We start from the raw sequence: 20746 nt of genomic DNA, 5'->3' as shown, positions 1-20746 counted from the left end.
GGACCACATTCTGTCAGACCTCTGCACCATGACCCGGCTGTCTTGGGTGACACCATACAGCATGGCTTAGTTTCATTGAGTTAGACAAGGCTGTGGTCCATGTGATCAGATTGGCTAGTTGTCTGTGATTGTAGTTTCAGTCTGTCTGTCCTCTGATCCCTTCTCTCAGTGTCTACCGTCTTACTTGGGTTTCACTTACCTTGGAGGCGGGGTCTCTCTTCATGGCTGCTCCAGCAAAGGGCAGCCGCCACTCCTTACCTCTGACGCGGGGTAGCTTGTCTCAGCCACTGCCCCCAACCTCTGGCCCGGGGTAGCTCCTCTCAGCCACGCTCCTGCCCTGAGCACAAGTATCTCTTTAAGTATCTCTCTTCAGTTCAGTTCAGTCGCTCAGACATGTCCGACTCTTTGCGACCCCATGAATCGCAGCACGCCAGGCCTCCCTGTTCATCACCAACTCCCGGAGTTCACTCAAACTCAGGTCCATCGAGTCGGTGATGCCATCCAGCCATCTCATCCTCTGTCATCCCCTTCTCTTCATGCCCCCAATCCCTCCCAGCATCAGAGTCTTTTCCAATGAGTCAACTCTTCGCATGAGGTAGCCAAAGTACTGGAGTTTCAGCTTTAGCATCATTCCTTCCAAAGAACACCCAGGACTGATCTCCTTTAGAATGGATTGGTTGGATCTCCTTGCAGTCCAAGGGACTCTCAAGAGTCTTCTCCAACACCACAGTTCAAAAGCATCAATTCTTCGGCACTCAGCTTTCTTCACAGTCCAACTCTCACATCCATATGTGACTACTAGAAAAACCATAGCCTTGACTAGACGGACCTTTGTTGGCAAAGTAATGTCTCTGCTTTTCAATATGCTATCTAGGTTGGTCATAACTTTCCTTCCAAGGAGTAAGCGTCTTTTAATTTCATGGCTGCAATCACCATCTGCAGTGATTTCGAAGCCCAAAAAAATAAAGTCTGACACTGTTTCCACTGTTTCCCCATCTATTTGCCATGAAGTGATGGGACCAGATGCCATGATCTTCGTTTTCTGAATGTTGAGCTTTAAGCCAACTTTTTCACTCTCCTCTTTCACTTTCATCAAGAGGCTTTTTAGTTCCTTTTCACTTGCTGCCATAAGGGTGGTGTCATCTGCATATCTGAGGTTATTGATATTTCTCCCAGCAATCTTGATTCCTTAAAACATGGTAAATAAATCCTCATCAGGACCTTTTCTGTCTCCTCTTGAATCTGGGAACTTCTTTAACATGCTGACTATATAGAGCCCTCATCTTCCCAGGACTAAGTGAAATATAGTGAATGGTATTTGAAAATTTTGCCAAATAAATGAATATATGGGAAAGGAGAAGAATTTGTGTGACTCTGGAAGAAATAATTTTTCATAAATCCACAACATATTAAGGGAAATGAGTTTAGGATTCAACCATTATTAATTTCAGTTTCTTTTAAATCTTCATCTTTCTTATCTCCAGCACAGAAAAGGAAACTGATTAGATAAATTACTGTGTAGCAAAAATTGTATTCCATGAGTTTTGAAAATGTTTCCCTCTTTTTTTTAGAAAGTGAGTTTCCTCTCCTAGAAGATATTGTGACCACTAGGCAGACTTACATATTCACTGGTACTGATGGCTTGCTTTATGATGGTATTGCAAATAAAATCTTTTAAATTTTTATTTATTTATTTTTGACTGCACTGGGTCTTCATTGCTTCACGAGGGTGTTCTCTAGTCGCAGAGAACAAGGGCTACTCTCTAGCTGCGGTGTGCAGGCTTCTCATTGTCGTGGCTTCTCTTGTTGCAGAGCATGGGCTGTAGGGCGTATGGGCTTTCGCAGTTGCTGCACACATTAGTCATGGGTTTCCCCAGTAGCACAGACAGTAAAGAATCTGCCTGCACTGCAGGAGACCCAGGTTCAATCCCTGGGTCAGAAAGATCCCCTGGAGAAGGGAATGACAACCCACTCCAGTGTTCTTGCCTGGAGAATTCCATGGACAGAAGAGCCTTGCATGGGGTCGCACAGAGTTGGACACGACAGAATAACTAACACTTCTACTTCTCTTGTTGCAGAGCACAGGCTCTAGGGCACACGGGCTTCGTTAGTTGCAGCACACGGGCTCAATAGATGTGGTTCCTGGGCTCTAAAGCATGGGCTCAGTAGGTGTGGCGCATATTATTAGTTGCCCCGCGGCATAGTGAATCTTCCCAGAGCAGGGATCTAACTGCATCCCCTACATTGGTAGGCAGGTTCTTAACCACTGGACCACCAAGGAAGTCCCTCAAATTTTTTCAATATTTCTGATAAACCTGCTAAACTTAAGAGGTGCTAGACTCCATACTGGGCTTCCCTGGTAGCTCAGACGGTAAAGAGTCTGCCTGCAGTATAGGAGACCTGAGTTCGATCCCTGGGTCAGGAAGATCCCCTCGAGAAGTAAATGGCAATCCACTCCAGTATTCTTGCCTGGAAAATCCCATGGACGCAGGAGCCTGGCAGGCTACAGTCCATGGGGTTAGAAAAAGTCGGACACAACTGAGAATCCATAATGTTCAGTAAGCAACAGATCCATTTGCAACAATAAAGAACAAAATTGAAATGTAAATCTAAGCAGTTCATATAAAACTGAGTGGCTGAAATATTCTTTAAACTATAACAAACTAAATACTATACTGATACAAGCATGAACACAATATACATTTTTATATCTTTCTTGTCTCTATCATAAGTAAGCAACTTTAAATAGACAAAGATCACCCCAAAAGTCCTGTCCACAGTTCAAAGTTCTCCATATTTCCTTCTACGTGTGCATGCATGCTAAGTCGCTACAGTTGCGCCCCACTCTTCGTGACCCTATGAACTGTAGCCTGCCAGGCTCCTCTGTCCATGCAATTCTCCAGGCAAGAATATCCCCTCCTGGAAATACAGTGTCTTCAAGAAAAGGGGTGAGGGGAGATGAACCTTGGAATACATGCTGAGACATAATTTAGAGGTATTCGTGATAGAAGAAAGTACAAAGCAATGAATTAAAAATTAAACGTATGGCATGCCTCCTTTGGTATGAGAACACATAAAAACAGAAATTCAAAAGTAACTAACTGAGGGAAGAAAAACATGGCTAAAAGGGTTGGTAATTGAGTGGGGGTGGCGATGGGGCGGGGGACAGAGTCAGGGAGACAAACAGGATGCCAGGAGGTGAGAAATAAGGGTGGGGAGTAGTGGGCAATCTCAAGAGGAACTAACAAGGTCTGTTGCTTATAGTTACCCAGAAAACTTTAAGAACAATAACAGACAAACAAATGGAGCTTAAAGAAGCCCAAGAGAAGCTACCCTGGGCTGGCTGGGACCACACAGCCCCCTGTATCAATGGAGCTTGGGGAGGTGAAGATAATCTCCCACATATTCACACCCAGCGCAACTGCTGACACTTCTGTTTCCCGCTGAATCAACAGATCCTGGTGAAAGACCACAGGGAGAGGATGAGTGGACTTTGTGCTCCAGGAAGTATATTTCTATCTCTTGAGAAATAGGAACTTCAGCTCTATTCAGTCCAGTGTGCTGGGTTTTCTGGTTTTGGGGTTTGGTTTTGTTTTTTAACTTTTGCTCTTTGGAGCGGCTTTTAAAGTAAATACATGTGATTTTGAGGAAGAACTTCGGTTCCAAGAACTTGCACAGGTCCAGCTATTCAAGCAGTAGTTAAAAAGACAAAGAGTCATAAATGGAGATGGTCACCCTCTCTCACAGCCTCACCTCCAAAAGCCCCTCCTCTCCCACCACCACCCCCTAAAACTCCACGGCACAGAACCACACCTCTGGGTCTGGGTGCCTTCAAGGGGCCACCTTGTAAAACTGTGCTTCAGGCCCTACATTTAATTAATTATACATAGCGTGCACATTACTTTCTTAGTTATTTGAAAAAGCACACCTATTACAAAAGTAATACATACTCAGAGTCAGAGGCAATTGAGCACACACACACACACACACACACACAAATACATGCTCACTAAAGAAAAAAATACAGAAGAGCACTTAAAGGCAAAAAAAAAAAAAAAAAAATTACCCTCACTTTTATCACTTTGATATGATATCATGATTTTAATATCATCTGCTATTTGCAAGTCTTTTTGTATTACAAGGGCAATGAAGAATTTTCTACTCTTCATGTGGTTCCACCATATGCTTATTATTTTTCTAGACATATCAGCAAACTTCTAAAGCATTTGTGAGTGTGGACAGGCTTGCCAGGTTGGGAAACTAAGGAATGAAAGTTGAAACCTTTTTCCCCAATAAGTACCAGGGAAACTGGTGCAACTGGGCTTTCACATGGAGATAAATGCTTCACATGTCACAGTTCAGGGTTTGGCTGTAAGTATGCAACACACAATTGCATCAGCAGAAAAAGGAAGGCGGCAAGGCCTCTTCCCAAGAGTATTCACACACCATCCCTCTGCTGGCTTGGTTACTGAAGGGAGAAAACATGTGTATGTGTGTGTAGAGTAAGAGACACAGAGATAGTGTACATATATATGTGGTGTTGGAGAAGACTCTTGAGAGTCCCTTGGACTGCAAGGAGATCCAACCAGTCCATTCTGAAGGAGATCAGCCCTGGGATTTCTTTGGAAGGAATGATGCTAAAGCTGAAACTCCAGTACTTTGGCCACCTCATGCGAAGAGTTGACTCATTGGAAAAGACTCTGATGCTGGGAGGGATTGGGGGCAGAAGGAGAAGGGGACGACAGAGGATGAGATGGCTGGATGGCATCACTGACTCGATGGACATGAGTTTGGGTGAACTCCGGGAGTTGGTGATGGACAGGGAGGCCTGGCGTGCTGCGATTCATGGGGTCACAAAGAGTCGGACACGACTGAGCGACTGATCTGATCTGATCTGATCTGATACATATATTTCTCCCCATGGTACTTGTCCCATAGTTGCTGCCTCCTGCACTGCACTGTTGGAACTTTCCATTAGAGTTGTATTTAATCTCATTTTATATGCTATCATGCAACTCCCTTGTTCAGAAACCTTCCATGGATTCCCAAAGTGTGCTGGAAAAAGTTGCATCTACTTGGCATTACATTTCCCCACCCCCGCGCAGCCTCAGCTGACCTTACGTAGCTTGCCTTACACCACACCTGAGTGTTCCACACACCCCACGCCAGGGCCCCTGGGCCCCTCTGCAGACTCTAAAATGCAGTGTGGAGCCCCCCTCTAACTCCAGTAATGAAGTTATAGCACTGTTATCACCTCCTCCATGAAGATTTTTGGGAATTTCCTGACCAATGTGATTTCTTTTGCAAACCTCCTTGAAGACAGGGCCCAAACCATGCAAAATACTCACAGCTTTTGAATGAAGCAATCTACCGTTTTATCCTTTTAGGGCCCATATCATGATTCTTTTCTAAATTTTACTCATTATATTCTACACTGTGTAATAATTAAACAAATATACATATTATCTCAAATCCCTTGAATACAGAGATCATATATATATTTCTAACTCTTCTACATCCACCTCAGATCATGAATGTTCAACCAATACTTAGCAAGCTAACTTCCATCCAGGATTTAAAGGCCAGTAACATTTCCATAATGCAAAGGAGAGGATTGGTAACATAGCCTCATTCCAAAACAAGCTGAAAAATGGGAAGTAGTTTATCTTACTTTGTGGGTCTCCCATTCTCTAATCTCTGCCTCCTAGAACAGAGAAATCTAGATATTCCCCAAAATAAAAATAAGTTACATTCTACACCTTTGTATGTGTAGGTCACTGATTTGGAAATTACAATCGATTTCCTTTTGAAATAGTATCATAGGGACTTTCCTGGTGGTCCAGTGGCTAAGATTCCATGCTCCCAATGCACAGGGCCCAAGTTCAATCCCTGGTTGCAGAAGTATATGCCACATGCCGCAACTGAGAATTCACGTGCTACAATTAAAGATCCCATATGTCACCACTAAGACTTGGTGCTGTCAAATAAATAAATATTTAAAAAGAAGGAAATCATATTATAAATAATGTTTAAGACCCCCAATAAGTCTCCCAAAGCCAAGTTCAACTCTCAATGAAGCAGAAATAGTATGTTGCAAGAAAGGGTAGAAAAATTACTTACATATTTCACTAGTACAATAACTAATAAAAACAACCAAATATAAGTGATTATTTTTAACTTGAATAATCATGATTCAAGGAAAGTAGATCTAACTATATGAAATGGATGATCTATCGAATCATTGTCTTCTGGTTGCTGACATTCACCAGTCTCTTGGGAAATGAAGATGTGGCCCAAGGACCTGGGTCTTGATCTTGATTCCCAAGTCTGGCCTCAATTCTGAGTAATTTCAATATCTACATGGAACCATGTTTAATACCCCATTCATTCTTTCCCTCGTCTCCTCATTTCCAGGTATATCCTCCACCCCCTTCTCACCCTCCATTCTCACGGCACACCCTGACCCATGCTATCCCCAGGGACTGCAACAATTTTAAATGTTAAACTCACATATCCCCACTCTCTGGCTACTTACCACCTAACCTTCCAGACCATGCACTTCATTATTCCCAACACATCACTCTTCAACTTATTTGAAATGTTCAGTTCACTGATCCTTTGACCAGATCTCCAGAGTCTCCTCCTGTTTTATCTCTCCAACTTAGATTCCAGGATCCAACATTTCAACTATTTTTGTACTGCTACTGCTGCTGCTGCGTCACTTCAGTCGTGTCCGACTCTGTGCGACCCCATAGACGGCAGCCCACCAGGCTCCGCCGTCCCTGGGATTCTCCAGTCAAGAACACTGGAGTGGGTTGCCATTTCCTTCTCCAATGCATTAAGTGAAAAGTGAAAGGGAAGTCGTTCAGTCGTCTCCGACCCTTAGCGACCCCATGGACTGCAGCCTACCAACCATGCTCCTCCGTCCACAGGATTTTCCAGCCAAGAGTACTCAAGTGGGTTGCCATTGGTACTACTGTCCTTCAATTATATTGTTTTGACAAACATAATCCAGGACAATTTCAGTTGTCCACCGACACAAGAAATGCTGAGAGTTCCTGGAGTGGGAGTCCGGGACATATGTCCAGTTTGATCTTTATTAAAAGTCATGGTCACCTAACTCAACCTCAGTATTTCCTGGCATTCCTAAATTGGATGGTTGGATGGATAATATAAGTGAAAACTTGGAGAGATGCTAAAGAGAAACTCTGCAACCTTTGCAGTGCTTTCAAGATGAATGACCCTTCGTTTAGCATTTCTAATTTTACTTCAAAACATGTGGATTTGCAATTTTGAGAAAGAAAAAAGTAGGAGGCATCACAACTCCTGGTTTCAAAGTATATTACAGAGCTATAGTAATCAAAACAATATGGTACTGGCATAAAAACAGATATATAGAACCATGGAACAGAATTGAAAAGCCAGAAATAAATTCACATATACACAGTCAAGTAATATTTGACAAAGGAGTCAAGTACACTCAGTGGAGAAAGTACAGTCTCTTAAATAAAAGTATTAGAAAAACTGGATACATACATGCAAAAGAATAGCCTGGCCTCCTATTTTATATCCCTCACAAAAGTTAACTCTACATGGATTAAAGACTTAAATATAAGACATGAAAACATAAAACTACTAGAAGAAAACATAAGGGAAAAACTCCTTGACACTGGTCTTGACAACGATTTTTTGGCTATGACATCAAAAGCACAAGCAACAAACGAAAAAATTTCCAAGAAGGATTGCATCAAACTAAAAAGATTCCCACAGCAAAGGAAACAATCAACAAAATGAAACAGCAACCTATGGAAGGGAAGAAAACATTGCAAAATATTGCAAACTATCTATTTGATAATGGGTTAATATCCAAATTATATAAGGAATTCACATAACTCAATAGCAAAAAAACAAAAACAAAAAATAAATTTTAACGTGGGCAAAGCACTTGAGTAAACATTTTTCCAAAAAGGATACACAAATAGCCAACAAGGGCATGAAAAGGTGCTCAACATGGCTAATCATCAGGGAAACACAAATCAAAACCATAATGAGTATCACCTCGTGCCTGTCAGAATGGTTATTACAAATAAACACAAGAATAACAAGTGTTGATGAGGACTGGAGAGAAGAGAACCCTTGTACACTATTCATGAGGATGTAAATTGACACAACCACTATGAAAAACAGTGTGGAAATTTCTCAGAAAGCTAAAGATAGAATACCATATTATTCAGTAATCTCACTTTTGGGTATACATCCAAGGGAAATGAAATCACTTTCTCAAAGAGATATTTGTACTCTCATGTTCATTGCATCTTTATTTATAATAGGCAAGATATAGAAACAACTCAAGTATCCATCAGTAGATGAATGGGTAAAGAAAATGTCACACACACACACACTCGAATATCACTCAGCCCTTTAAAAGAAGGAAATTCTGGGGACTTCACTACTGGTCCAGTGATTAGAAGTCTGCCTTGCAATGCAGGAGACACAGGTTCAATCCCTGGTCAGGAAACTGGGATCCCACATCCCTCAGAGCAAGTAAGCCCATGTACCGCAACTGGAGAGTCTATTTGACTCAGTGGGGGATCCTACATAACACAGAGAAGATCCTGTGTGTTGCAAACTAAGATCGCATGCAGGCAAAAAAAAAAAAAGGAAATTCTGCCTTTTGCAACAACATGGATGGATTCCGAGGGCATTATGCTAAGCAAAATGTCAGAAAGAGAAAGACAAATACTGTATGATCTCACTTACAAATGAAATCTGAAAAAGCCAAACTCATAAAAACAGTAGAGTGGTGGTTGCCTGGAGCTGGGAGATGGGGGAAATGGAGAGATGCTGGTCAAAGGATACAAACTTCCAGCTCTAAGATGAAGAAGGTCTGGGGATTGAAGATACAGCATGGTGTAGACAATAAACAAATTGTATTCTATACTTAAAAGTTGTTAAGAGTAAGTTTTAAATGTTATCACCATCACCACTACCCCCCAAAAAAGGGTGTGAAAGGATGGAGGTGTTAACTTATTGTAACTATTGTACCATTTTGCAATATACTTGTCTATCTAATCACCATACTGTACATCTTAAACTTACATGTGTTATAAACCAACAACATCTCAATAAAGCTGGAATAAAAAGAAACAAGAAAGAAAACATGTTTTCCTTTAGGGTAGATGTATCTGTGTTGCTCATAATTTCACAAGCACATGACACTTTTCTGCCTTCATAATTTGGTCCATCATCACATAAGGAGAAGAAAGTTTCCTGGGAGGAACATGGAAAAGCTCTGAAAGAGAGTGGAGGAGGAAGAATCTCAAGAATATGTGTTTGTGTGTCAGAAAGAGATTGCCTGAAACAGAACTGTGATATAAGCCCTGAAAGAGAAAGTGAGGTTTATAGTGGCTTGTATCCATTAGGCTCTGAATCAATCTCAGCACAGTGTTATTGTTTAGTTGTCATCCATTAATCAACAAATACTTTTGGAAAACTTATATTTGCCAGAAACTGTTCCAGAAGTTTGGGAAACAGAAGTGAAGAAGACAATGTCCTTGCTCTCATGGATCCCAGGTTCTAATGGGGAAAAAGTTGGGTTGTTTTTTTGTTTGTTTGAAGCAAGGACAGCTAGACATCGAATGAGGAAAGGAGGGATATTTTAGATTGTGTGGTCATTCCTAAAGAGGTTATATTTGAGCTGAAAACTAATATTGAAGAAAGAGCTATCTGTATGGAAATCTGAAACCATGCCTTTTCCTTATTAATACAAGATGGGTGCCATAGCTTCAAGCATCACATCCTCACATAATTTCCAAAGTAGGTCTGATGGTTTATCCTTACAAGAGTTTCCTTTCATCAGGAAGAAACATACTTCCCATAAGCCCCAGCATACTTCCCTTCAGGTCCCATTGGTGGCTAGAACAAGGTCACATATCTACTTTCCAAACAGTCACTCCCCCCAAAGACATCAATGATTGGCTGGGAGCAAGGATGCTGTGGCTAGGAAGGGGTATCCTTCCCTGAGCACATGCTGTCCCAAACCTAAACCAAACTGGCCTGCTGTCCTCAAAGAGCAACAGTGAAATAGTTACTGCAAGGACCAAGCACAAGATATTTCATTTACCTAGGATTTATGGGTTCATCCAGCACCTCAGCTTGCATAAGGCATTGTACTAGTGTTAGGAATAAAAAGAAGACTTAGACACCACTTGTACATCTCACTCTACTTCCCTTACCCTCCCTGTTACTATTTCAGAGGTACATGGCCACTTGCCACCCTGAAGCCTCATCTTTTCAGCCTGAATGACTTCTTCTCAATTCATGCCTCACATTTATTCATTTTACAAATATTCATCGAGCATCTGAGTCATTGGGATACAATTTTGCTAAAAAGATGGTCCATGCTCTCACAGAGTTTCTAGTTCAGTGCTGTAAAGAGTTAAATGGTCAATTACAAGAAAGAATAAAAAGTGTTAACAAGAGGTGAAGCCTGGGTGCTCTCAGAGCACTAAGGAGCCGCCTCGACTTGTCCAAAGGGACGGCAGTAAGAAAAGACATGCTATTGAAAATGTCATTTAATATTTATTTATTAAATAATAAATTTAACTAAATAACTAAATAAATTTAGTATTTATTTAGAGGATGAATAGAAATTTAGGGAAATGAGAGTGGAGGTAAGGAGTCCGGGAGAAGCTGAGGCTAGTCCATCTAGGAAAAAATGAGCATGGTGCAAAGGGCCAGAGGTGGAGAGAGAGAGCTGAAAGAAAGGAAAGTGTTGGAGAAAAGAGTGGAAGGGAAGAACAGGGAGAAATGAGTTTACAATAATAAGTGGAGGCCAGGTCAACATGGAGGCTAAACTCAGATTTTATCGGCAGAGAAGCCACTGAAGGGTTTGACATGTTTAGGTTTGCCTTTTAGAAAAAGGCAGTCTTAATCCTTTGCTCCAATCCCTAACTTAAAGTTCAGCCACGCTGCAAACAGGATGACCAACAAGACACTGTGGGAATGGGTTGGACTGCGTGGTAGCCAAGGAGTGGGTGGGGACTGAGGAGGTCTGGGATTGAGTGAACCGCAGGGCTGTGACCAGCAAGGCAGAAGAGGAGTTAAGGATGACTTCAGGCAGTTCTGGTTTGGGCACCTGGAGAGATGGTGGTGTCCTTCACTAGATGGATTCATTTTTGTGCAAGTTATGTTTGAGCAGTCTCCCACAGGGCACTGAACATGGTGTGTTCATTAACTAACCTTTTTTACCACTTTTCTCTTCCCTCCTGCATCTTTCACATCAAAGACACTCCCTACTTATCTTGAATAACGCTTTTTTCAGCTAGACTTATTTCACCCTTCGGGTTTTCATCATTCTGTGTCCCTTGAGTGAAGCCTGTGTTTTTGAGTCTGTACTATGAGCCAGGCATGGAAATGCAAAACAACTTCATCAGTCGTCACTAATGTTTTTTCAGCTAATACAAATCTAAGGCATCCGATCAGACATTTAAAGATGTCAATGATCAATAAGTTGCGATTAGTAATTGACACAAATCCAACTTTTTTCCTTGCACTTGTCTTTATTCACTAAGAAAAACAAAACAAAAACCCTCATCCTTTTACATTTTAAAGATTAATTTTATGGGACAGTAGGATGGCACATAAACTGGTGTCAGTTCTGGGTGTTTTCCACGTGGTCTTTTATGTATATGCATTTTTTTTTACAATAAGCAATTTCACTACTTGAGGTTTCCCGGTACTAATTTTATAATATTGTGTAGTTACACGCTGGGGTTCCGAATATACGGTATCTCTGTTTTAAGTAGTACCATGCCTGGATGAAGCATCAAAGTGAAAATGGTGAACTTAAAGGGCCTTTAAAACATCTTGAAGCAATAACAAGCCATAGACTGCAGCAGGGGCGTTTTTAAACAGTGCACAGGACTAAAACAATTGAACCAATTTGTCTTTTGTTCTTTTTATTGCATTCTTTATTACATTAATACTGTTTAAAAAGAAACTCAAAAAGCATTAAACTCGGGTACTAAGCTCTGCAAAGTCCTCCCGGGGGCCTGGCTCCTGGGAAGGCCCCCGAGGACGCTCGCCCTCGGTCCTGGGGAGGCGACTTGTAGGGAAATGTCGCCACTCTTAGCCCTCGGCTCGCCCCAAGGTCTCCCTCCAAGCGGGAGGATCTGGACCGAAGTTTGCCAAGTTTTTCGACAAGCCCGGCTGAGCAAACGCCACTGCGCCCAGTCGCCGTTTCGCTCCAGCTGCAGGCCCGGCCGTGGGAAGTTTGCTCGGGGGTATCCGGCCCTTAAGAAAAAAGTCCCCGGGAGCCGGGGGCGCCACCGGCCGAGCCGCACCTACCCCCCGGGGCGGACGACAAGGAGGACCCGGCGCCCCGGGCACAAAGAAAGCGCGCGGGAGGATGGTGAATGACCTTGGAGACGCGGCACCGTTTTAGGGCTGCAGTCACCCCAACTGCCCTCCCTTTCCTCGCCGCTCTGTCTCTCCCGAATCTGCCCGGGTCCCCCCGCTGCAACACCAGCGGTGTCTTATTCTGGTTTTTCTTTAAGAGAGTTGTCCGCTCTGGCCACTGGGCCCAGCCCTTGCCACCGCGCCCGGGGCCGCCCTTCCCGCCGGAGCCGTCTGATTGATGGCCCCGACCGCCCCAGGTCCCCCGCCTCGGCTCGCCCGCGAGCCCGGCTGTGTGTCTTGGAAGCGGCGCAGCGGGCTGCTGCCCTGTGACGCCCGGAGCGGCCAGCGCCGCCCTTCCTTCCCCCCGGGCTCGGGCGGCGGCGCGGCGGCGGGGCCGGGCCGGGCGGGGCCGCGGGCTCCAGGGCCGAGGGCGGAGGGCGCCGGGAGGGGGCGCGGGCGGGGACTCCGGGGGGGGAGGGGGAGGGGGAGGCGGAGGGCGGGGGCCGCGCACGCCCAGCCCCACGGCCGCGCCGCGCCTCGCGGGACAGGTTGGGCCGGCGGGGCGGCGCCCGGCTCCGGGGAATAATGAGTGTCTGTCAGGCCGTCCCCGGGTGACTGGGCGGGGCGGGGCGGAGGCGGCGCGGGAGGCGGGGGTGGCGGGGGAAGGGCGCAGGGCGGGGTGCGTGTTTGCGCGAGTGACTCGGCCGACCCCTCCGGCGGCTGCCTCCACCCAAGTGGGTGGGGACCCGCCCAGCCCGGGCGGCCGCGGCGGCTCCCTCTCCCCTCCCTGACCCTCCCACCCCAGGTCCCAGCCTCTACTTACCCCGCCAGCCCTGGGAGGCTCGCAGAGCGAGCGGCGCCGGCGTCATGTGACTGCCCGGAGTTGGTGCCAGGAGCCAGAGGGGAGCCAGGAGCGGAGCCGCGCGGAGCCGGGGCCCGAGCCGGAGCGCAGCGCGAGCGCCCGCCGAGCCGAGCCGCGCCCGCCGCACGCGCGCCTGTCCCCGTCCCTGTCCCCTGCGGCCGCCGCCCGTACTGGAGCGCTGACACCACTGCATCCGCGGGGTTCCAGGCAGCCCGGATCCGGGCCTTTATTTCTCGCCTGCAGCGCTCAGCACCGCGCCTCGAAAAGTAAGTCCCCTCTCTCACCTTTCCTTCTCGCCTCGACTCCCGCTGCCCCCCTTTTCGGCTAGTCCAGTTTCCTTTTTTCCCCCCCCGGGGTGGGGGGGGGCGTGCGGTGAATGGGCTGGGGGTGCAACGCGGAGGTGGGGGCGCCCCCGGGCTTGGGAAAGTGCAACAGCTCCTCGCAGCCGGGGGCGGGGGTGGAAGAGGAGGCGAGGGGGAGGGGGGCCCCGGGTTCAGCGGTGGAAAGTGTGGGATTGAGGAGAACCGCCGTGCAGATCTGCGGGAGCGACGAGCGAGGCCAGCGGCGCCCGCCCGGGCCCGGGATAGGGCGCGGGCGGGGGCTCACCTGTGTGGTCCCCCGACCGCCTCCCGCCTGCCCGCTCGCGATTCCCTCCAAAGCCCCAGAAATCTCAGTGCTCTCCGCGTGTGGCAACGTTGTTTGGAGAAAGGTAGCGCCGAGGCCGCGCGCTCCTGCTCCTCCCTCTCCTCGTCCCCCACCCCCCGCGCCCTCCTCCTCCCCGCCCCCCGCCTGCGCCCCCTGCCGCCCCCCTTCTCGGACCGGGCGCGCTGCCGCTCACCCGTCGCTGGAGCAAACTTGGAGCAGCCTGGCGGGCCCTCTGGGAAGAAACTTGGGGCGATCGGGAGTGGAGGGAGCATCCCATTCTCGGTCCTGGAGTCCTGGAGCTGGCCAGGACGTCTGGATCCCAGAGGGCAGGGGAAAGAGCTGGCCGGGTTTGGAGAGTCGTCCTCGGGTGCAAGGAGAGAACCTGCCGCAGTGTCTGGAGGAAGGATTGCAGCGTGGCTGGAGGCGGAGAACGCCTTAGGCGACTGCCTGCAGTGTTAGGGACCCGAGCCGGGTGGGGGCCGAGGGAGGGATCTCTGGACCTGGACGCTTGGGACCTACCTTTGGAGATAGCAGACAATACCTGCAATTGTCATAGCTATTTCTTTGGCAGATAAAAGCGAGAACAGTATTCTACTTTAAATTTTACTGCAGTATATAAAACTAGATGAAGACCGCGTGAATGGGACTTTTTTTTCCTAAGCCAGGTTAAAGGGAAATTGGTAATTGCTCACCTTCTTGTATTTCACTAAAATAAACGTACACTGAATCTGTTTTTCACTGACTCAAAATGTATTTTTCGATAGGTCATCCAAGACATTTTAAACATTGATTATGTTCTCAGAAGAGTCTGGTGTATAGAGAAAAGTATGAAGTGGTATTCTGACTTCATTTAGATTTAGTGTCTAATTATTAAACAAAATCAAGTAAGGTATAAGGCAGTTGTTCATTATAGGTTATTTCACAGAACAGTTTTGTGCTGTCCTTTTCTGAGTGCTTTATAGGTATGAATTTGAGGAGCATTTTTAAAAGAGAAATTCATCTGGATGATAATCTGCATAACCCAAGAGAAGACTTGCTTTTAGTTGAAAAACAATTTTATGACACTAATATCTTGAAAATTTTGTGAGTTCGTATTTTTTAAAGAGTGGATGTGTTTTTTCTGTGGCTTGAAACATGGGGTATGGAAGTTGACTTTATTCTGTTCACAGAAACCTTAAATGGGATGTTTGATTAATTTCATTCAGTTCCCTAAAGAAGCTGATATCTCAATTTCTAGTCAGTGGGGTTTGCTGCAGAACTGTTAGAAAAAAGCAGCCTAATGTACCATGGGTGAGGTCAATGAAAATAGACTATAAGGAGCATTCTGCCTGCCTGAAGGAAAATGCAAATATGAAAATCCTAACATGAGGATAACAAAACTAACTGCTTAGACCACAGAACCTTGTCAGGTGTAAAACATGGCAACATAGCTTTGGAGAAAGCTATTGTTTTTTTCACTGCAAAGTTTCTAAATTAAAACCCAACCTTCTGGTTGCTATGGACACAGTGATGCCTTTTTTTTTTTTTTTTCCTTTTTTTCTTTTTACCTGTAGTTATATCTACACACAGATTCTTAAATCTCTGCTAATGGGAACCTAGTTAAACAGTACTGGCTAACAAAATAAAGAGAAATAATGGGGAAAGGACTAGTGAATGGATTTTTGCTATCTTACAAATACCTAAAGGAAAATAGACATTTTAGAACATCTTATAAAAATCGATACTCTATTCTACAGATTGTATAACAGTTTTTCAATTGGATTAAATGAAATACCAGGAACAGAATTGCATTCTCAAAAGGTGGATTTCTGTAGATGTGTGTACATGTAGAATAGATGTGCAGCGGTGTGCAAATATCTTTGTAACTCTGCAGTTGAAAAAGACTGAAAATTTGGGATGACTCTAGACGTCCCCACATTCTTTGTCTTGGGATTTAGTTCTGTGGCTCAGGAACACTTAAAACTGGTCCCATTTCGGTTATGTGGGATGATGACCCAGTGTCATCTGAATTCTCAGCTGCAGTGCTCTCTCCGTTTCCTCCTGATGCTCCGAGACTGTGCAGTATGCATTACCCCAACTCAGAATTTGACTGTAGCTAGAGACCAGCCATTGGGATGGGGGAGAAAGAGACAAAAGAAATTGGCAGGGAGGCTGGTGTTAATTAGGAAGGTTGCTGCTGCTTGAATATGATAAAATCACATGTTCACTTATGATGTTTACTGTATGTGGAAGCTCCTATTTGTAAATAGGGCAGGTCTCCTGTATAAAGCTGGTGTTATTATTCACACCCATAGAACAAACACCTCCACCCCCCTGTTGTTGTCTTAAAAAACTCCAGCTGCTCATGAATATAGGGTCAGGGAGGGCCGGCTAAATGTTTCTCTGTGCTTTCTCTCCAGCACAGCCAGCAGAGCTGTTTCCTGTTCTTTGTTTCAAGGCTGGGGTTTGCGTCATACATTCCAAGTGGCATATGTGTGCTCTTTCCTGTTTCAGGCTGTTTTCTGGTAGATCAGTAGCCCAGACCAGGCCATGGTCCCTGCCCTTAAACTCCCTGTCCCCACCCAGGGAGTTATCATGTCTCCACACACTTAGGATTGCCTAAGATGCCTGTGTTATGTCATAATGACAAAAGTCAGTTAACCTTTTTACGTACACCCTTTGCTCCAATGTGTTTATATGGGTGAATAAGTAATTTTACATTTTTTTTTATCAGTTCGATTTCAAGAAGTGTGTGTGTGTGTGTGTGTGTGTGTGTGTTGGCTGGAAATCTAAAGAAGGTTGTTTTGTTTGTTTTTCCTTCTTGTTTTGAGTATTGGTTTGGTGATAGGCATTCTGCCCTGGAGCTGTCAGTTTTGGATGGGGTTACACCTTACAGTTCAGAAGATCTAGCAGGATCTGAAGGATGTGGCTCGTGTTGCATCTACCACTGGACACCAGGCATAGGAGGCTTCACTGAACGGAGAACTCAAGCAGTCTTGGACTGCTTGTACTCACTTAAAAGAAGTCTTGCTTATGTTTTAAGGGAGAAACTGTATTGAAACAAATTATAAGATGTATTGAGAGCACTTCAGGATTATTTCAAGGACAAAGATTTTACTGTATCCTACATCTGATTTCCAAATTGTTTTAAGAATAAAAAGCTCAAAGAAAAGGAGAACTGGAATAAGTTCATCTAATGATAGTTTGGAAAAGTTTAACCTAATATTTTGAAAACAGAAGGAGAATGCTCTTTGTTTTTGTTTTACAATAGCAACTTTCTCATAATCTCCGCCCCATCCCACCCCCTTTTTTCTTTGGTATATTCTGTCAGTTGTGAGTAAGCAGATTTCTGGGTTAACTATTTAAAACCTACTTTAACAAACTATTTTCTCTTGGTTCTCCAGAAACAAAGTTTGCATAAAATGGTTGGAAAAGAAAAGTTTTTTGGAAATATTCTCCCTTAAACTTCTTATGTGGGGATTTTCTTTAAAATCTAGAGGAATTATCTACAGTGTTCTCTAATGGAATTAATGGAAAAAGTTTCTGAGGCAGCACATCAGGCCTTATTCTTTCCCCAAATTGGTGATCATCATCATAATAATAATGTTTTGGTTTTAGCATCTCAACCCATCACATTTTTCCTTGAGGATAAAAAGGAAAATACACAGTATGATATTAAGAAAGCTGTTAGAGTTAAATAGTAGGATATTGATAACCTTCCATGAAAAAAAGATGGCAGTTCGGAAAATTTCAATAAGATTTTTCCTTTCTTCTTCGGAGGAATCAGAATTGCAATATTAAATTGCTTGTGGGACAACAGATCTTTAAACTGAATTCATAAGTAACCCAAATTGAAGTAAGGTTTTTTATTTTAGCTCCAAAGTTAACAATCCAACTAGATTTGGTAGATGGAGTCTTTATTTGGCTTACTTTCAAATCATTCTTTCCTCCCTATTTACGGGGAGAGGGAGGTGGTTAATAAAGATGATTAGAATCTAATATTATTTTATGCGGAAGTATTCTGCAAGCTTTAACATGTAAGCCAAACAGTTAGGGAAAATTGTACCAATCTGATAGTTGTTATAATCACCAAAAAAAAGTGGTGGGGCAGGGGCGGAAGGTCTCCACAGAGAAGGTAGTCTCTAAGCCATGTAAATCATCTACCTCCATCCCCTTCTTCAGATATTTGCCTTCTTCGTGTGTGCAAATCAACATTTTTGCTATAAAACAAACAGCTATCTTAAAGTGGCATTTCTTACTCTGTTTTCACACCCGGTTGTGTTTAAGAAAAATAAATAAAAGCAACCTTGCCCTTTAAATACCAGGAATTACATTATTCTGAAAATTGGGTTTCTTTCTGAAGTGCTTCAGTATCTATGGTGCTAACTTTAAAAAAGAAAATCCCTAGAGTCATAAAACAATTGATATCTGGTAGTATATCCAGCCAGAATTCATGTTGGAGTGAGTTGGAAGGAAAGGATTGTGGTGACTTCTAGCATTCTCGTTTGCAAGCCTGATCTGTCCCCTTATTAGACCTGGTTTCTCATCTGAAACAGTAATGCCGCCGCTGGAGACAGGAAACCAGACAGCAGTCTGCCCTGATAAGGGAGGGCATTGTCTAAGGGAGGGAGCCCTGCTTCCCCCTCAACTCTCCTTCCTTGAAATTTAGTAGCAATAAAAGAGATACAATACTACAAACGTGGTTTCTCAACCAGAACTAAGGCTGTTTTCTCCCAAAGCAAAAACTGGCTCTGCTTTCTCTGGATTGTCACCATAGTTTAATGGCACATTAGAAAAAACTATTAGTATATTTTGTGTCTGTTGGTCAGAGTATTTAATAAATAGTAAGGTCCTTTCTCTAGCAAAGCAGGTTCCTAGAGCGATTGGAAACTCATTCCATTGTGTTGGCAGGTCGAATACATTACCATTTCCCCATCTCATTATTAAGGGGAGCCAGACACCAAATGCAGTCACTTACATGGCCCTTCAGCTTCTATGTAACCCTGGGTTTCACTGTTACCCTCTCCTGGGAAGAGGGTGCTCCTTTGAGATGCAGCCCCCTTTCAGGAGGACCAGCTTACTCTGGGACATGTCCAAGATGGTGGCCAGTCTCTGGAAGGCCTGGGGCTTTCCAGGGATGGCCTGGAGCTAGTCTCAGGCCAGATCAGTGGAGTTTGGCCAAATCTAGACAGAAGAGATCCAGTGGACACTGAGGTCAGTGCCTTCTACCCAGGAGAGCAACCAGTGGTCCAGTGTGGGGTTTTTCTCCTTTGGCACATATGCTCTAGTTCTCTTAACTACTGTTCTCTGAGTCTGAAATCTGAGTCTGTTCACTGAAATCCCCTCCTTTATCTGTTCTTGCACTATACGCCCTGGTCCCTTACAAAGCTTTGAGCCCCAGAACCGCTTTCATCAGTAAGTTCAAGTTCCTATTCCAGTTCTCCAAGCAAAGGTGTTTTGTCTCCCAAGCGACGGTTTTCACATTTACTTTGTGTTTCAGAAGATGATTTTCAGACTAGTTCCACTGGCCCCTGGGCAGATTTTCCTTGTGTGACACCTGATGTACAGTCACTCTTAGGCCCTTGTCCTTCATTTTATCCTAGCATATGAGAAAGGTAGTTTGACATCGATTCATGTATTCATCCCACAAGTATTTATTGAGCACCTACTCATTAGAGCTAATCTCAGATTGCGTGTGGTCATTATTCTCAGTTATGCCACAAGGATGGAGTAGGTCCCAAGTGATCTAACCTGAAAAGCCATTTTGAAATCATAATTGCCAGCCAGAACCTCCCCATGGCACTGCCTCCCATGGACCAGTGTGGCAGCACACACATCCCACGCCCCGCCAGCCCTGGGGGGATGCCCAAGTATAAGATGGTTTGACTTCAAAGTGGGTCCCACAGCACAGAGTGGAGCAGAAGAACAGAAAGAGGCCTAGGTCTGCAGCAGACACACTTCTGTTCTTGGCTGCAGCTCCCACCAGCTCTGCGAATTTGGGCGAGTCATTTCACCTCTGTTCCTTCATTTCCTCATTTCTAAAATGGGGATGAGGACCTGACCCTTCCACCTTTGTACAGTTATTATGAGGATTTCCGTATTTACTTGGGTGAAGCTGCCAATTTTTTCTGAGCAGTTTTATGAACCAATTGCAGGTGCATTGGCCAGGAAGAATAGTTTGCCTAAATCGGGGCCTTCAGACTGTGTCTTTTGATGTTGCATCCAAGCCTGCACTCAGAGAAGGGGAGGCAGCAGGGGCCAGCGGGCAGGAGTTGACGTCGCCACTCCCATACATCCACTGCCCCTGGCTCCGGATCCACCATGGACGGACCTACCTGCAGAACTCTCCATTCCACTCTAGCTGTGGGTCATGCCCTGTTGCAGGAGGCCGTGGAAGTGAGAGCCAAGTCACCACCAGCCCTGAAATCAGACTGCTTTGAGTTTGCATCCCAGATCCACACCTCTAACAGCTGTGTGATCTTGGGCAGATTACTTTGCCTCTCTGTTTCAGCAGTAAAATGAGAAGGTAGTACCTCCCATATCATAGGCATTAAATGACACAGTCCTTGTAAAGAATGGGACCTGGAGAGTGCCAGTTGTGAAGGTGGTGATAATCAGTAGGAAACCTGTGACATCACTGAGCTCCTGGTTTTCCTTGGTCTATAGGAGTGGCATTGAAACAAAACGAACCTAATGTTTGTTAACACACATATGCACACATGCTCGCACACACACTTCAAGTTACCACATTCTTTTCTCTCTCACTGTCCTCCACCCCACCCCACCCCCGCCCTTAATTTAGGTTTTAAAATCGAGACCTTGACACTAGACTTGTTTAGAAGAGCTCTCTGGGTGAGTAAT

At 44.8% G+C, this 20746-nt stretch overlaps 1 protein-coding gene and 1 long non-coding RNA gene across 6 annotated transcripts in view; one reads left to right on the top strand and one right to left on the bottom strand.

The window, feature by feature from the left end:
- Positions 1–13984, bottom strand: part of LOC147370809 (uncharacterized) — a 232815-nt gene extending 218831 nt beyond the window's left edge. For both annotated transcript variants that reach the window (XR_015165478.1, XR_015165479.1), the window contains exon 1: positions 13868–13984. This is a non-coding gene — a long non-coding RNA (uncharacterized LOC147370809). The remainder of the gene's footprint in view (positions 1–13867) is intronic.
- KLF3 (KLF transcription factor 3) overlaps positions 13246–20746 on the top strand; it is a 35551-nt gene continuing 28050 nt past the window's right edge. For all 4 annotated transcript variants that reach the window (XR_015165476.1, XR_015165477.1, XM_086406144.1 and 1 more), the window contains exon 1: positions 13246–13527. The gene's annotated coding sequence lies outside the window, so the exon portion shown is untranslated. The remainder of the gene's footprint in view (positions 13528–20746) is intronic.

This window comes from Bos grunniens, chromosome 6 (assembly GCF_055505025.1).
Source record: "Bos grunniens cultivar Pamir isolate PY7600 chromosome 6, Bosgru_T2T1.0, whole genome shotgun sequence".
NCBI classification, from domain to species: Eukaryota; Metazoa; Chordata; class Mammalia; order Artiodactyla; family Bovidae; genus Bos; species Bos grunniens.
This window is presented reverse-complemented; position numbering and strand designations above follow the sequence as displayed.